The 13,384-nt window shown below is 41.1% G+C and overlaps 1 long non-coding RNA gene across 1 annotated transcript; it reads right to left on the reverse strand.

Moving 5' to 3' along the window:
• Window positions 1-7,455: 7,455 nt before the first annotated feature.
• Window positions 7,456-8,909, reverse strand: LOC136180554 (uncharacterized). Its single transcript, XR_010667179.1, has 2 exons — window positions 8,799-8,909; window positions 7,456-8,200 (listed from the first exon to the last, which is right to left on the reverse strand). It is a non-coding gene; the product is annotated as an uncharacterized lncRNA (long non-coding RNA).
• Window positions 8,910-13,384: the final 4,475 nt, after the last annotated feature.

A 13,384-nucleotide genomic window follows, 5' to 3' on the forward strand; every position in this document is an offset into this window, starting at 1 on the left:
GTGTTATTTAAAGACACCAATTTCTTTTCCTACTTTATTAATATGTCTTATCAAGAATGTTGACTGTACAACATGTTTTTGTTCACCTACAGGCTGGGATTGACTGAGGATGTTCCCGGATGGTTTGATTTTCATCTCAACATGAATCTGATAGAGAAATGTTTGTCTAAATATATGGCGTGAACCTACATCAACGTGGATCTGATAGAAATAATATCGAAATGAATGTGTGGTGACGTATATATGTTTAGATTCTTATTCTTAATCTTATTGAGTAAACTCGGTTTAGTTTAAACAATTGTCCTCCGGTCAGAATGGGAGTCACCCGTGGGCGGCACCCCTCTTTGCCTGCAGGTCCCCCTCCTCTCAGCCAGCAGATAAGAGTTCACACTCAGCTCAGATCTTGGGGGGTTCTTCTTAGTTTTGGTTTCTTGAAGTTTAGAGCTTCAGCTCTTGCTCTCTTCTCTTTGGACTTCAGTCCGAATCACTTCTTTTAACTTTGTGCCGTAGAGACGAGTCTCTGCCGAACTTTCTTTTTCACGCACAATTTTTGGAAACATCAATTCTTTCTGGCTCAAGCAAGGTTTTTGAACTTTCTTCTCCAAAGTCTTTGCTCTTCAATTTTGAACGCAAATTCCTTAGTTTGGATTCATCGAGATGGCCATCCGGTTAATCTGAATTGGAAATCGACGTATCAAAAGACTCTTCAATATTTTTCCTGTTGGATCCTCTTGGAGCTTCTGAGACGACGGCTGAACCGACGTACAATCTCCACCCCAGCTGCACAATCCGACTCAGGTGTCAAGGCATCTAATCTGGCCCGTGGACCTCTCTGGGCCTGGAAAGAACCGCTTGCCAGAGACTGAAGCGCGGGACCAGCCAGTGGCGTTCAATTGAACACATCTCACAGTAAGACTGCTGGTGGCAAGGGGTGTTGGAAGATTGAGTCTTGAGTTGTGTTTATTCAGAGCCCTCCTTTAAATCCAAATAGAATCCCAAAATTCCTTTATCAACTTTTTCTTTTTGACCATTTTCTGATTAAGTCATTCAAACAATAATAATCATAATAATCATATTCTTTATCGGTTTCATCTATACATTATTGTTTACCCCTTTTTATGTTAAATTTTACACATAAAATTCAGGACTTTGTCTGTGTGTTTTCTTGTTTAACATTTCCAGAACTTAATTCTTTCAAGATATGAAACTGACGGATTAATTAATTAACTTATACCATTAAAGTTATTTTTAACAGGAAGTGGTGCCCCTTCTTAAATCCAAGGTTAAATAAAGATATAACATCTTAATAATTTAAATACGCTACAATATCATTAAACTATGTTTAATCTCGTTTGGGGCACCACCCTGTACTCAGGGAAATATAACCAAAATATCACTCAAATCAGCCTCAAATTAGTTATTTAATTACTAACATTATTAATAATGAATAACTATATTTAATAAATTGAAGGTGTGAAATCCGTACACAAAGCCTTCACACCCAGCTTATATCACAATGCAAATACACCAGTAATCACAAACAACTGCTCTCTTAAATTATAACAGAATTTATTTAAACAAAGCAACAGCAATCCAAAATCAATGAACTTAATCAAACAAATCAATATCATAAACTAATCTAAGCAACAAACATTATCAAGCAAGGCTTGTGGAAGAGGTGTAAAGCTGTGCGTGCGTGCGTGCGTGCGTGCGTGAGAGAGAGGAGGGGAAGAGAGGGCGCACACCTAACAAAGACCTAACGTGGCCTTAATGTCTAAAAAAGACAGAGTTTCGGCCCTACACGATCTGTGTCTCTCAGGCGTCTGGATGGCCGCAAGTGTACAGATCTCTATGTGTATATGTGTAGCCTATGTGCGTAATGGCGCGGTGGTGGAGTTAGTCTCCAGATGTGCGTCTACACAGGAATATGTGTGTGTGTGTGTGTGTGTGTGTGTGTGTGTGTGTGTGTGTGTGTGTGTTAGTTAGAGGAGGAGAAAAGAGAGAGAGAAATGCGTGCCTGAAGAGGCCGGATCACAGTCCGAATCCCGCGCCACAACTCGGAGTAATTCCCTTTATTCACAGAAACAAACCAATGGCCGAATTCAAGTTAATACGGTTTACACTGGCCTTTCTGATCAGAAGAGTAATACCCGGTTATAGCGCTGTTACGCTAAACACATATAGGACGCAGCGGTCTGAAACGGGAACAACAAAAGTTTTAAACAGTTAAAACTCAGGACACGACGGTCCAACAAAGATAAAAATTACAGTTTTCGCATCAAATCAATCGTTAAAAACACTCTCTAAAGCTAAGTCTGCCCAGACCTAATTAAGAATCACTTGTGAATCGCTTTGCCCGCGATTGGTGAAAGGAAAAGAGTCCGGGATTGGAGCAGATCTTGTGTCCGTCCTGGTGCAGAGGCGTTTGATGGCGGCGAGGGTCCCTTAGGGCAAGAGCGGCTTCGTTGGTTCTCGGTCGAGTGGAAAGATGTCCGTTGATGTCCTTTCATTGCAGGACGGAATAAGACCGTTATCTTTCTGGGGGTCTACCTCAGGTCCCCTCCAATGAGGAGCGATAGGTTCCGGTCCCCCCTTACTTCACGCGTAGGTGTGAAGTACTGCAGGGGATTCTGGGATTAAGAGTCCTTTTAGGCCTCTTTGTGATCTCAGTGAATAACTAAAATGAGGTTTCTCACAGAAGTGCAGGCCCAAGTCCATTGTTTGCCTGTCCTAAGCCTGCGTGGCCCAACACCTATTTTCTCTGGTCACCGGCTAAACGCAACATGTGCTACAAAGAAATCTCTGTCATTCATGGGAACAGGAAAAGACAAACCTGTCATAGACAACGAAATCTTAACAACTTGTCTCTGCTTAAGAAAGCCTCTTCTATCCACCCTTTATTTACTTTTGGCCTCTGGAACTGTCAATCTGCTGTGAATAAAACTGAATTCATCCAAGCACTTGCAAAAATGTCAGACATTCAGGCACTTGCCCTTACTGAAACCTGGATCCGCCCAGAAAACACAGTCACACCAGCTGCTCTTTCTGTTGACACAGTGTTCTCACCTCGCTCTGTTGGACGTGGAGGTGGTACAGGTATCCTCATTTCTAATACCTGGAAATTCAATAAACTCTTCCCACTGAGCAACAACTCCTCATTTGAATATCACACAATCTTGGTTACTGCTCCTATTAAAATGTACAGTGCTATCACCCAACTCCTCCTACCCACAAAGCTGGCAACACTCTTGATTTAATTCTGACTCGGAACTGCTCGACAGCAAACCTGACTGTCACCCCTCAGCATCTATCAGACCACTTCTTTATTCAATTCACAATCTCCTTGCCGGAACTCCCTCAGGCACACCCACAAATGGTGCCATACCACCAAAACATGCGATCGCTCAGGCCAGCTCAGCTGTCTAATGAGGTAATGGCTGCCATGCCTGCCCAAAAGGTCTTTACCGCACTCTCTACAGACGAGGCTACAGACATACTCTGCTCCACACTAGCCTCATCTCTGAACAAGCTCTGCCCTCTGGTGTCCAAACCCGCTCGCAAAACCCACCCTAGTCCATGGCTCACTGAAGTCATAAGAGAGCAAAGAGCAGGGCTGAGGTCAGCAGAGAGAAAATGGCAAAAATCCAAACAGTCCGCTGACCTCAATGACTATAAGCAAAGACTTGTCTCATTCTCCTCCAGCCTGAAAACGGCCAAGACAACATATTATCAGAACAAGATATGCAATGCCACAGATCAGGGGTGCAAACTCATCAGGGATGAAAAAGGTGACATGGATCCAAACTCGCAAAGATTTTTTTTTTTTTAAATATCAGCTTTAAATTGTGAATTTACAGAAGATTTTAGCATTCAGACCTACTAAAGAAGCAGTGCAAACAATACGAAAAACAAAATTGCTTGTCGATATCTATGTTCTGTTGCTCCCAACCTTCAGTCCCTTTTTATGAATGGGATGAATTTGCAGAATTAGCCATGTGCTGCACATTGTGACTCATTGAATCAGGTTTCATGCTTCTTGCGGTCAGCGCGAGAATGGTCCGCGGGCGCGGAGGGTCTGAGCGCCCAGCCGCGCACCTCCAAGATTTTTATAACAACGCGGACGGGTTCGTGCCGACCGCGTTGCAATGATTGGCTGCAGGGCCCGGAAGTACTTTCTTTAGGCCATGTTGCGCAATCAGACTGCTCTGACCGCAATCAGAAACGACTTAACGTTCGCGGGACCGTGCTCGCCGGCCACAAGAAGCATGACAGCTCACGTCGCAGATGTACCCCCCCCCCCCCCCAAATATTGCGCCGAAAGGTGACAAGTTTGCACCCCTGACAGATACAAGAAAGATGTTTCCTGCTTTTAACTCACTGCTTCACCTGTGACATGTTAAAAAGGAATGCACTTACAGTTAAGAATAAAACACAGAGTTCATGATCTGTTACAGGGTTAAATAATTGATTTTGAGCCCTTGAGCAAGGCACCATCAGCTCAGGAGTGCCTGCTGTGGGCCACCCTGGCACTCCAGAGTGCATGTCCATAGGATCTTGTTTATGCATGTGTGTGTTCATGACTTATAGAATGTAAAAACTGAAATTTCCCCTTGCAGGGATCAATAAAAAGTAAAATCTTAATCTTAATGATTCAATGAGGGAATTCAGCAAGTTAAATAAAGCGCAGAGTGCCGAGTTCGTCCTGTATAGTTAGCTCTTAATTAGCAGCTGAATACTGCGCGGTACAAAGGATGTAATGCCTCTTTTAGTCCTCATCCTGGGCATTCTGTACCTGCGCTCTGAATTCAAGAGTTCATACTATGACCAAAGGGGGTGCAGAGGGTCAGCTGTAATCTAAATTCAGTGTGTACAGGTCTGTCAGGAAAGAAATGCTGTACATTTGCTTCCCGGTTATCTTGCTGCCTAGTTTAACAACCTTGCCCAGTTATTCTTAATTTGTAAGGGAACAAATTCCTCCCCAACACTGAATACAAAAGGTCAGCACACTTTCAATAAAAATCTTGTAAAATAATTTCAGCATAGTGCTGTCAACATTAAAAATGTCTTACTTTCCTCAAAGTATGCAAGGCTGTTGAGCCTTGCATACCTTGCTTTTGTGTTGGTGTTCCATGTCAGTTTGTTGTCAATTAAGATACTTATACTCTGGTACAATTTCAATTTCTGTGTCCTTCATATTTACAGAGAGAGATGACTGTCTTCTAAAATCAATAATAATTTCTTTGGTTTTCTTTGTATTTAAAATCAATGAGTTATCAGAGTACCAGTTGTAAAAGTTGTCTAGCTCAGCTCTGTAATTGGTCTCATCGTCATTTAAAAGACCTGTCAGAGCAACATCCTCTGCATACTTAATTAATTTACAGTTGTCATGATTACTTGTACAGTCATTGGTGTACAAAGTAAACAACAAAGTTGAGAGGACACACCCTTGTGGTACCCCAGTGTGAGTGCTAATTACTGAAGAGTTTTTCCCATAGATGGTAACAAACTGCTGCCTTTCAGAAAGGAAGTTATGAATCCACCTAATCCACCTAGGAAGTTATGAATCCATATTACACAACTTCACAGCAAATAGTTGTATATGGGCAGTGTTAAAGGCAGATGAGAAATCAGCAAACAGTATACGCACATAAGATGATGGTGTTTCCAAGTGTTTATAAACTTGGTTAAGAAATGCAGCCGTTGCATCCTCAACACCTCTCTTTGCTCGATATGCAAATTGTAGGGGATCCATTTGACTGTTTTTTTCAGACCTTAAGTGAGATAAAACAATGCGCTCAAAACATTTCATGACAACTGAGGTCAGAGCAATGGGTCTAAAATCATTGAATTCAGAGGGGCTTGTCTTTTTTGGTAATGGGATAATTTGAGATATTTTCCATGATTTTGGGATTAACTGTGAATTTAAGGAAGCTTGGAAAAGTTGTGTGAACACAGGAGCTAACTGCTTAGAGCATTTTTGTAGTAATAAAAGTGTTACCGTCTAACCCATCCGGGCCGATGGATTTCCTCACATCAATCTTGGAAAAGGCAAACTGCACTTCCTCAGTTGTTATTTGAATAGAAGTGCCATATTTTCTCCAGTCTGCCTCAGGCTCCAATGGGGATTGACTATCAGTCTCATATCGTGCGAAGAAGTTGTTCATGTCATTGGCAAATTCAGTTGTATATGAAGCATTATTCTGTTGGGAGTTCAAGCCAATCATTGTTTTAATTCCTCGCCAAGCCTCCCTTCCTTTATCAACTTTAGCTTTGTAGTCCCTTTTTGCTTCGTTAATTTTAATTTATATATCTCTTTGTATTAGTTTCCCTTTATGTCTGTCATTTATTTATTCTAAAAGCTTGTTCTTTTTCAGTTAAAAGCTTTTTTATCTCAGCGGTAATCAAGGGTTCATCTGCAGGCTTCAATTCACCACGTCGCCGTCTGTGTCGTCAATTTCCCATGCCTCCAAAATGAACGTACGCCTGGGTCAGAGTTTGCTTACCAGTGCGCACATTTTACCGTCAGGTTTGTTTTTATAGATCACAAACTTTGCAGACCCCGTTTTGTGCGTACACAATGGTTATAAATGAGACCCCTGATGACTTACGCAGCCCAGCTACGCCGAAAGCGCTCTGCCGGTCTACGATGAAGAAATGTGTAAGTACAACAAACCGCCGTATTCAAAGTCTAATATTTAAACACACTGTGTTTTAAAAAATCCCGCTATTTTGATCATTATTGAAAATACGTGGGCTGCTGGGTCCTCTGTTTTTGCCGAAATCGTTAGATATTTAAGCTAGGTTAGCACCACAGACCGTAGGCTACAGGTGGTAAGATATGTTGTATTTTGTTAGAAACTGGTAGTTTGCAATGCGATTCATGTCTGCTTTTCTAATATATTTAAGTGAACAGTAAATCAATTGTTTTTTGTATTTTCATTTAGGCAAAGAAGAGATAAAAGCAGCTGGTCTGACATCTTCCACAGAGGCGAAGCGTAAGTCAAAATCATCTGTTAAAAGTTTTATATCCCAAAACAAGCTATTGTTAACAATAGTCTTCTAAAAATAAAAATCACACTGAGTCATACACCAGCTAAATGTTAAATAGAAAGGTGATGTTTTCTTTTCCATTTTACAATCAACAGAACCTAAAAATGACTCATTTCAACCTTTGTCTGCACACCTGTTACAGAGGTCAGGCTGGGGTCACATAGTTTGAAGGAACCTCCTCCCTCCCTTTTTCACCTGTGCTTGGACTAAGAGCTGTGCCAGATGTCCTGTTCATCCACTGTGGGAGAAATGACCTTACACCAGCAGCTCTCCCAGATGAAGAGTCCTCTCTGCCATCACCCAGAGGAGCTGATCGACGTCTGAAGAAGGTGGACAGAGTCTGGTGCTTTGTGACAGTGAACAGTGAGAAGGCTACCATAGTCATCGTCAGATAAAACACAGAGATCCAGGTCAATATTTAATTTATTTTTCTTTACATGATGTTGCCCTGTGTTTGAAAGGCCAGATGCTGGAGGGTTGTGTTGGATTTGCTTTTCCATCATATTTTAACAGTCAAACAATCATCCAGGATCTTTATACTTTATTTGATTTTTCTTGGGATTCCTTTGTTAAATTATTTTTTATACTTTCTCCTATGTCCCAGCAATTGGACCTGATGGTCTCCCTTACTTATTTTCCACATGCTTAATGAAGCCAGGGGTTGTTTATTGAAGATTTCTTTTCATAAAATGTTTAAATAAACTTTTTAAAAATCTGATATGACTGTCTCTGATTAACTGGAGTACAACGTGTTGGTCACAGTAAAATAATTTAGCAGTTAAGTTTATAGCTCACATTTGAAAAGGCCTTGAACTGACATTAATTTCTTCTTAACCAACAACAGCTAAGACAACAACAAAGCTAACAGACGAGCTCAGCTTGTCACAGCCGGTCTCGTCTGAGATAAATGGCCTTCAAACTTATTTAATATTAAACATTTAAAGCCATTAAGCATAGCAAGATACGTATGAGATTCCATTTACATTTATTCAATCACAGACTTGTCAAACAGTCTGGCATGTTGTGCTGCTGTTTTCAAGAGTTAACAACTGAAGAGAAGAAGACCATCGAGAGAGGACAGGAAACACTCAGGGGACGAGTCCTCCATGTTGTCAGGGGTTGCTGATGGATCTGAATCTGAGAGCATCTTCTGTAATAAAGAAAAACAATCACAGAGTTAAATGTAAAGTATAATGAATTTTACTGTGATGTTTATGCCTCAGACCTGAAATCAGATCTGTCCTGAGGTTCTGCTAAATTTCAGCTTCTAAAGTTTGCCTTTATAAAAAAGTAGCTGATCATGTTTTTTGTTTTACTATTAAAGACAGGAGAACTATTTATGAGGAAAAACTAAATATATAACAAGACAGGATGAATCCAATAATATGATCAGCTTTATGAATTTATGTTTTAAGACAAAAGTGTTCCTGCCACTTTCTATTTAAGATTATTTTAAACTGTCATCACATGGGCCAGCCTGATAAATTAAACTAATGTTAAATATTTTCATATAATCATGTCATAATCAAGGTTACAATAATTAACTTTTGCCTATGACTTAGGAATGTGAGCGAACAGGTGAAAACTGAAACAGCAGAATCAACCTGAGAGGCAGAAATCAGAAGCTTATATATTTTAATATACATAGAGTTTATATTAACTCAGTGTTAGACCAACTGTGGCTTACTTAGTATGATTCTGTAATACTCCACCATCTTATATCACTTTAAAGTGAGACAGCTCTTTACCTGATAGAGTGATTCAATCTGGGACTTGTGTGTCTCGTACATGGAAGCCAATTGTCCTCTCTCTTCAAGTCAGTGTGCCTATCAGTGGGCGCGCACTGTAGCTGTTCCCACTCAACGTTCTTGAAGCCAAAATACGCCGCTTAGGGGCGCTTCCATCTTGCGATTTTGACGTCATTTGGAGCCAGAGTCTGCGCAGTAGGGTCCGGGGGCAGGAGCCCTGGTAACACGCCCCGCCCACTTAGCGTACTGCCCTGATGACTTACGCAGCCCAGCTACGCCGAAAGCGCTCTGCCGGTCTACGATGAAGAAATGTGTAAGTACAACAAACCACTGTATTCAAAGTCTAATATTTAAACACACTGTTTTAAAAAATCCCGCTATTTTGATTATTATTGAAAATACGTGGGCTGCTGGGTCCTCTGGTTTTGCCGAAATCGTTCTATATTGAAGCTATATTTAAGCTAGGTTAGCACCACAGACCGTAGGCTACAGGTGTTAAGATATGTTGTATTTTGTTAGAAACTGATAGTCTGCAATGTGATTCATGTCTGCTTTTCTAATATATTTAAGTGAACAGTAAATCAATTGTTTTTTGTATTTTCATTTAGGCAAATTAGAGATAAAAGCAGCTGGTCTGACATCTTCCACAGAGGTGAAGTGTAAGTTAAAATCATCTGTTAAAAGTTTTATATCCTGTGATTTTTATTTATGTTTCATAAGAGGATTGTCAAAACAAGCTATTGTTAACAATACAGTCTTCTAAAAATAAAAATCACACTGAGTCATACACCAGCTAAATGTTAAATAGAAAGGTGATGTTTTCTTTTCCATTTTACAATCAACAGAACCTAAAAATGACTCATTTCAACCTTCATCTGCACACCTGTTACAGAGGTCAGGCTGGGGTCACATAGTTTGAAGGAACCTCCTCCCTCCCTTTTTCACCTGTGCTTGGACTAAGAGCTGTGCCAGATGTCCTGTTCATCCACTGTGGGAGAAATGACCTTACACCAGCAGCTCTCCCAGATGAAGAGTCCTCTCTGCCATCACCCAGAGGAGCTGATCGACGTCTGAAGAAGGTGGACAGAGTCTGGTGCTTTGTGACAGTGAACAGTGAGAAGGCTACCATAGTCATCGTCAGATAAAACACAGAGATCCAGGTCAATATGTAATTTATTTTTCTTTACATGATGTTGCCCTGTGTTTGAAAGGCCAGATGCTGGAGGGTTGTGTTGGATTTGCTTTTCCATCATGGTTTAACTGTCAAACAATCATCCAGAATCTCTAAACTTTATTTGAGTTTTGTTTGGATTTTTGTTCAATTATTTTTTATACTTTCTCCTATGTCCCAGCAGTTCGACCCGATGGTCTCCCTTACTTATTTTCCACATGGTTAAAATATCACTCAAATCAGTCTCAAATTAGTTATTTAATCACTAATATCATTAATAATGAATAACTATATTTAATAAATTGAAGGCGTGAAATCCGTACACAAAGCCTTCGCACCCAGCTTATATCACAATGCAAATACACCAGTAACCACAAACAACTGCTCTCTTAAATTATAACAGAATTTATTTAAACAAAGCAACATCAATCCAAAATCAATGAACCTAATCAAACAAATAACTATTATAAACCAATCTAAGCAACAAACATTATCAAGCAAGGCTTGTGGAAGGTGTGTGTGTGTGTGTGTGTGTGTGTGTGTGTGTGTGTGTGTGTGTGTGTGTGTGTGTGTGTGTGTCTGTGTCTGTGTGTGTGTGTGTGTGTGTGTGTGTGTGTGTGTGTGTGTGTGTGTGTGTGTTGTGTGTGAGAGAGGGGGGGGGGGGGAAGAAGAAAGGGGGGAGATGGCTTCGTACCCATGTGGTCGTTCACGATGGCGCAAACCTAACAAAGACCTGGGTGCGTGCGCGTGTGGATGAAAGGGAGAGAAAAGGGGGGGGAAGATTACTTCGTCCCACGTGGTTGCCCTTCCGATGGCGCACACCTAACAGAGACCTAAATGTGGCCTTAATGTCTAAAAGAGACCGAGTTCGGCTCTACACGATCTGTGTCTCTGAGGCGTCTGGATAGCCGCGAGTGTATAGATCTCTGTGCGTAATGGCGCGGTGGTGGAGTTAGTCCCCAGATGTACGTTTGCACGTGAATATTTGTGTGTGTATGTTCGTAGAGGGGGAAATAAAAGAGGATAAAAGAGAATAAAAGAGAAATGCGTGCCTGGAGAGGCCAGATCACAGCCCGACTCCCGCACCACAACTCGGAGTAATTCCCTTTATTCATAGAAACAAACCAATGGCCGAATTCAAGTTAATACGGCTTACACTGGCCTTTCTGATCAGAAGAGTAATACCCGGTTATAACGCTGTTACGCTAAACACATATAGGACGCAGCGGTCCAACAAAGATAAAAATTACAGTTTCTGCTTCGATCAAACAATTGTTAAAAACACTCTCTAAAGCTAATTCTGCCCAGACCTAATTAAGCCTCACTTGTGAATCGCTTTGCCCGCGATTGGTGAAAGGAAAAGAGTCCGGGATTGGAGCAGATCTTGTGTCCGTCCTGGTGCAGAGGCGTTTGATGGCGGCGAGGGTCCCTTACGGCAAGAGTGGCTTCGTTAGTTCTCTGTCGAGTGGAAAGATGTCCTTTGATGTCCTTTCGTTGCAGGACGGAATAAGACTGTTATCTTTCTGATAATCTGGTATAGTCTGACGCTCTCCGAGAAACTGAGATGCGTTCACTGGACAATCCGAGCTCGGAATTTAGAACAAAACTTAAAACAAAGGAAGATGGTTGCAGAAAACAGGAGGTGAGCTTGGGTCTCCGAGCACTTGAAGTCAGCGCGTGGAAAGAGAAAGAACAATGGAAGTCTTGGAGTTTTGTAGCCTGGCCTGCTCCATGGGGGGTCTACCTCAGGTCCCCTCAAATGAGGAGAGAGAGGTTCCGGTCCCCCCTTACTTCACGCGTAGGTGTGAAGTACCGCAGGGGATTCTGGGAGTCCTTTTAGGCCTCTTTGTGATCTCAGTGAATAACTCAAATGAGTCTTTTACAGAGGTGCAGGCCCAAGTCCATTGTTTGACTGTCCTAAGCCTGCGTGGCCCAACAGGTGTCCAAAGCAGAACAAATTCTTGCGAAAGGTCTGAAGCAGTCATTCATCATGGTTACCGTAAGTTCAATGACTGTTGTGTCACTAGTGGATTTCACAGGATCCGTATGCGCAGCGTTTTGTCTCCGCTGTGGTTTAGCTCTGTTTGGCAGCGTGCTCCCAACCCACTGGGTCTGTATTTATGAAGAGTAAGCACAGCAGTGAACAGCCATGCAGCTGTACTTGAGGGATCACAAGATGACAGCAGAACTACAAGATCACACTGAAATAAAAAGTAATGTGACTTTGTCTTTCAGAGGTTGAATTGCTGTTCTTTTTTTTTGAAAAGGAGAACAAAAAGAATATATAGAGATGACAACTAAAGCAAGAACAAACAAACAAAGACAAAAAATTAAAATTAAAATAAGATACAATTGCTGCTAGATTGAATTGCTGTTCAGTGGGTGCCTGTTTTGATGTAATGTTGATAAAGTGATGGGATATGCAATCAGGTACCTGTACATTGTATTTTAATTTGAAATTGACATCATGCTTTATCTGTTCTCTTGTCTTACTTCCTGTTCAGTTGGACACATGCTTGAGGTGGGCTCTATTGAAAATAGATTGCGTGTATTGTGGAGTGGAACGATGCCGAGCAGAGTTTGCAGTAAATACATGAGAATGGACTAGAGAGGGCAAGTGTGCGGCGCAGATGGAATTATGACATTTAACACCATAATACATATATCTTGAACTTAAAACGGGTTAAAAAAAATGACCTGGCATGCAGTTTATACTTTGGGTGCGTTCGAATTGTCCCTCCTATCTCCTTTCACTATCTACTTTACCTTAACCCCGGGGAAACGTCATGAGGTTAAGGAACGATGTTAGGAGAATTCATAAAGGACTTAGGGAAAGGCGATCTCGTTGCTCTGACAATCCGACCACATTTTCCACTAGGTGACGTCATTAAATGCGACGGGCCGGCGGAGGTTAATGACGTGGGTCTGCTGTGGTTAAACTACAATGTTCATAAAATGGACTACAAAAAACGCATCTAAAAAACTTTCCCCTGTGCCTTCTTACCGGTGAAATAATCCTAATTACCACAAGGTTGGGATTGAAATAAAAGAAATATAGACTACCAGGCTACGAGTAACAAAAGTGAAACCTTCACCTTCCTGTCCACTCCAAAATCAACTTCAAAATAAATATGAAATTAATTGTTACATTTATGCAAGACAAGAATGTACATCTGAAGAAATGCACAAAACATTCTGAATTGAATAAAATATGTTGAATAAAACATCATCTGATGAAAATGTCTCTGATCCCTTTTTACCTGAAAGACAGGGTGATGTTTTTTTATGGTGATTATAATCTGATTATATGGCTTTGCATAATATCTCAAGAACCTTAATCAAGGCAAGGGTTTCAGCATCTGTGACTGAAGGAAAGTTTAACGTGATTTATGATATTGCTTACAGCTGCCAAAAC

The sequence above is a fragment of the Labrus bergylta genome, chromosome 11 (genome assembly GCF_963930695.1).
Source record: "Labrus bergylta chromosome 11, fLabBer1.1, whole genome shotgun sequence".
NCBI classification, from domain to species: domain Eukaryota; kingdom Metazoa; phylum Chordata; class Actinopteri; order Labriformes; family Labridae; genus Labrus; species Labrus bergylta.